This window comes from Taudactylus pleione, unplaced genomic scaffold, assembly GCF_031769625.1.
Source record: "Taudactylus pleione unplaced genomic scaffold, aTauple2 ptg000083l, whole genome shotgun sequence".
Classification (NCBI taxonomy): Eukaryota; Metazoa; Chordata; class Amphibia; order Anura; family Myobatrachidae; genus Taudactylus; species Taudactylus pleione.
Window position 1 is genome coordinate 16,668,295 of NW_028284485.1, and position 5,126 is coordinate 16,673,420.

The 5,126-nt window shown below is 35.6% G+C and overlaps 1 pseudogene; it reads left to right on the top strand.

The window, feature by feature from the left end:
• The first annotated feature begins 4,729 nt into the window (after positions 1-4,729).
• On the top strand, positions 4,730-4,848 carry LOC148532152 (5S ribosomal RNA; annotated as a pseudogene).
• Positions 4,849-5,126: the final 278 nt, after the last annotated feature.

The window sequence follows — 5,126 nt, forward strand, 5'->3', positions numbered from 1 at the left end:
AGCATTATACTTGGTCTACTTGTGCAAAATGTCTTGAGAGAGCTTTATATAGAGATATGGGTATGAATTTTGGTCAGTACTTGGATGGGAGACCTCCTGGGAATACCCAGTGTTGTAGCTACAAACATCCCCAGTAGGGCGAATGGCCACTCAGTCCGTTAACAGAGTGTGGGGCATATCATAACCCGTGAAGCATGAAATAATAACTGAAGCAACTAATAATGTACAGTATGGACTTCTTGGACAGTTACCCATTTTTCAAGCCCCAGTTTATCAATGGACATTTTTTCTATATAAACAAAACAAAATTTATCATATGACTGTTTCAATATACTTTTTCATGTTTTAAGAAAATCTATCAGATACATGGTGATATGCATAATATCATATATAGTTTCCTTTGATTTAGCCGATCATTTCCAGTCTAAACATTCCCTTTTATGAATTGCTGTTGTTTTATTTATTTTTTCATTTATTTATTTATTTATATGTCCATTCAATATATTGGCCAGTAAAATGTTCTCCTTGTTATTACTAGTATTTACGACTACAATACATGCCCTGATTGATGAAGACTGGGTGATTTTTTCCATCTCCAAAGCAGGCGCAAAACAGACTCTGAAATTGAAAAGCACATTGTCAGTCCTTTGAGGTGGAAGCCACTTTATCTAATAGAAGAAGCACACCACGCATGCGCTACACGGACCCGGAGAGAAGCCATAGAGGCACAGAGACAGCAGGGATGACGCGACGGTGAATGGAGAGAGCGGAGGCGGATGTGATGCAAGAGGTGTGCGGAAGTGACGCGACAGAGAACACAAGCTGGCAAATGAATGGGAGAACTACAGAGCCTATTGCTACATGGTTTGGCTGCAGGAACTAATGTAACATATAAACAGGAATACATAAAACATAAAGTTGTAACAGAGTAACAATTTGGAGCACGCTGCTGGATGCCAGAAACCGGAAGAGACGTTACCCGCTGGTGAAACGAGGGAATGGAGTCCTGTTTGAGAAAGGGGTTTAAATAGCGATAACCCCAGACCACGAGTACCCCTTGATGAAGTCCATGTATGGATGAAACACGTTGGGACAGCTGATTCTTACCTGAAATGAACTTAACACAGATAAGCATTACATGAACTCTTTCAAGCTATTCAAATATATATATTTTAAAGCATTTTTTAAAAATTGTTTGAATTTAGCCTCAAAAGCTGCTGCTGATCTTTTTATATACTCTCCTGTGCTGCTATATTTATTTCTTAAATTTGAACTGTTTTTACTGATTATTTATTAGCACTACGATTGCACTTTATATACAACCTTTGCACAAACGTGCCTTCATATGAAATATTTTGCCAAATCCTATGATTAGGGTTTAGGCATGTATAAGTATTTAATTATGTGTGTTTGTTTGTCCAATATTTGATCACATTGATATATATCTTTATTTATTTATTAATTTATGCATTTGATTTGTATTACACTATCACACTTTTGTTCACAAAATACACGTCAGTCACTTAAAAACCCAGTAAATTTACACAATTTTTTCGAAATAATGAAAGAGCCAACAAAAGAAATGACTTATGCCAGAGGATTTTTAATGAGAATAGCACAAATTCTGTTCCAGAAATTCCTACTGAAAATCTGGACAATTTATTTTGGGATATGAAAAAACTTCTAACTAAAGAAATTAAAGCATGGTAGGATATAAAAGGCCTTGTACATTACATCTCAGTTAATAGAGTACCAAGAGGCCTAAGACTTTTAAAAAACCCACTTTTGGTGTCGAAAAAGTTAGTTTCATGGAAAAATGGGACAATATTCTACATAAATGCTCAATAGAATTGATGCAATTGATAATTAGTGAGAAGAAAAATTTAATGACGGAACTTGAAATAGAAATTAAAAACAAAGAAAGCATGATGGTGGTGTATAAGGTTGAGGTAAACTATAAGGAGAATAAAAAATTTCTAAACAAGAAGCTTGAAAGAATTGAAGAAGCAGTCATTAAAAGGTAAAGAAAATAAATTCTTAAGGGACAAACAGGACTATGCCAATAATAAAATCAAGCAATGGAGTAGATTTAACACTACCAATTACATGAGAAGGAATGATCGGAACAGAGAAGAATATCCTGGGAAACAATTCCTATCCAAGGACTTGAATGGTTTTAGGGGAGAAGCATGGAGACCATTACCTAGACCCCGGATTAAAACGAAAAACAGATTTTCAGCATTACAGAGATGTGACTCCAACAGCGACACTGAACATCATTTTTTGTCACCAGGCCCAAATATAGTCTATGATCCAGGGAACCCCTTGCTCAGGGAGACCACCACACTAGCCTCACCATTAAAAAGAAGATTGAGAGAAGGAGAGGAAAATGGTGCAGTGGGCGGAAGGACCATAAAAAGGAGGAACCTCCAGTAGACCTTAAAAGTAAAGGAATTTACAATCTTTCCTCACACACGTTAACCAGACCTGAAATTAACTTGCTTAGCAAAGGACTAAACTATGCCCCGACTTCAAACATGAACAAATTTGAGATGTTCATCGATTTAAATAAGTATGTGAGAAATTTGACCTTTTATTAGAAAGGAAACAGCTCCGATTAGGAACTATCAGGAACCATTATCAAAATATGGCCTAAAAAATAAATCAACTTATTATCCATTGGAATCTAAAAGTAGTCACATTGAAATTTTCTATGAGAAGGTGAAGAAGGGCTTATGCGATCTGGACATGAAAAGGTTACTAAACAGAATCTTAAGAACAATGAAAAACATGCACTTAAAGAACTTCAACAAAATAAGGGGATCATCATTAAACAAGCAGATAAAGGGGGAGGATTGGTGTTAATGGACAGACAAGCTTACATGAAAGAAGCTAATAGACTACTGGGGGATAAAGACCCGTATATCATATTAACAAAGGACCCTTTGGAAGATTACACTGAGGAACTCAGAACTTTACTTTTACGTGGCCTCCGTGATGGAACTTTATGTAAGGAAGAATACCAATATCTCATGACAACCAATCCTATTACCCCCATTTTTTACTTTCTGCCCAAAATACATAAATCACTGATAGATCCGCCAGGCAGACCAATTGTGGCCGGGATTGATTCATTAACCTCACACCTCTCAGAGTATGTAGATGTCTTCCTGCAAAAATATGTGGTCAAGCTAGATTCCTATCATTATGATAGCACAAATTTATTACAATACATTGAAGAAATTGAATGGAGGGATAACTATAAATGGTTTACCATTGATGTACAAGCTTTGTATACATGTATTGAACATGAGAAAGGGGTGAATGCATGTAGAGATGTCATGGAACAGGATGTAACTATGGAGAACACTCACTGTGAATTTTTATGTGATCTTATGACTTTTATATTAAACCATAATTATTTAAAATTTTTAGATGTGTTTTATCGCCAAATATGTGGAACAGCCATGGGCACCACTTTTGCACCCAGTTTTGCTAATATTTTTATGGGCTGTTGGGAGAAAAAATAAATTTATACAAATAATCCTTTTAAAAACAACATAGTCATGTATAAAAGAAACATTGATGATATCCTCATCATTTGGAATTGTTCAGAGGAAGATTTTAAACAATTTTTAAGTTTCATTGACAGCAACGACATGAATCTTAAATTTACATCTCATTTTAGCACTACATCGGTAGAATTCTTAGACCTCATCCTGAGTGAAGATGAAGGGAAAGTGATTAGAAAGAATTTTATAAAAGAGGTAGACACGAATAACTATTTACATTATAGAAGTGGACACCTCAAAAAATTTAAGAATAACATCCCTTACTCTCAATTTCACAGGATTAAGAGGAATTGTACTAAAGAAAGAGATTGTAAAGATCAGATTAGATTATACACTGAGAGATTCACCGCAAAAGATTATCCAACGGAGCTTTTAATGAAGGCAGCAGAGAGAACGAACAAACTAAAGAGAAAAGATTTGTTGAAATATAAAGACAAAAAAACTGAGAAGAACATTGTACCTTTCATCATGACCTACAATGGACATGAAAACAAAATCAAGGGATGTCTACAGAAGCATTAGAACATTTTACTTATGGACCCGGTTCTTAAAGATATTCTACACCCTAAACCCACCATTCTTTTTAAGAAAAGAAGGAATTTGAAGACACTTTGGCACCAAGCATGATAAGGGATGTGATCCAGATGAGAAATGATAACCTTCCCCCACGCTTGGGGTGCTACAAATGTGGTAGATGTAGTATTTGCAAATATCTACATCCACGGAGAAAAGTTTTTTACAATTATAATGATTCTAAAGAATATAAAATTAAGAATTTTTTAAATTGCAATTCAATGTCAGTGATATACTTATTGGAATGCAAATGTGGCCTGAAATACATTGGGAAAACCAAAAGACCCCTAAAACTAAGAATTCAAGAGCATATTTGCAATATAAAGAACAAAATAGAAGGACATGCGTTGTCGAGGCACTTCATCAATCATCATGCATCTAATCCTGAGGAATTAACATTCAAGGCAATAGAACAAGTTACCTTGGATGAAAGAGGAGGAGATTTGGGCAACAAACTGTCAAGAAGAGAAATGTTTTGGATATTTCAGCTTAACTCTATGGCCCAGACTGGTTTCAACGAGATTTATGAATTTGCCCCTTTCCTGTAGGAGGATGAGTTGGTTAACTGGCGATGGCTTTGAAGTATCTACAACATTACCATTGCAATAATGCCCAATCTTGTCTGATCTTGGAAGCTAAGCACAATTGGGCTGGGTCAGTACTTGGATGGGAGACCTCCTAGGAATACCCAGTGTTGTAGCTACAAACATCCCCAGTAGGGCGAATGGCCACTCAGTCCGTTAACAGAGTGTAGGGCATATCATAACCCGTGAAGCATGAAAGAATCACTCAAGCAACTATTAATCTGCATTATGGACTTCTTGGACAGTTACCCGTTTTACAAGCCCCAGTTTATCAATGGACATTTTTTCTATATAAACAAAACAAAATTTTTCATATGACTTTTTCTATATAGATTTTCTTAAAAGATGAAAAAGTATCAGAAACATGGTGATATGCATAATATCATATATAGTTTCC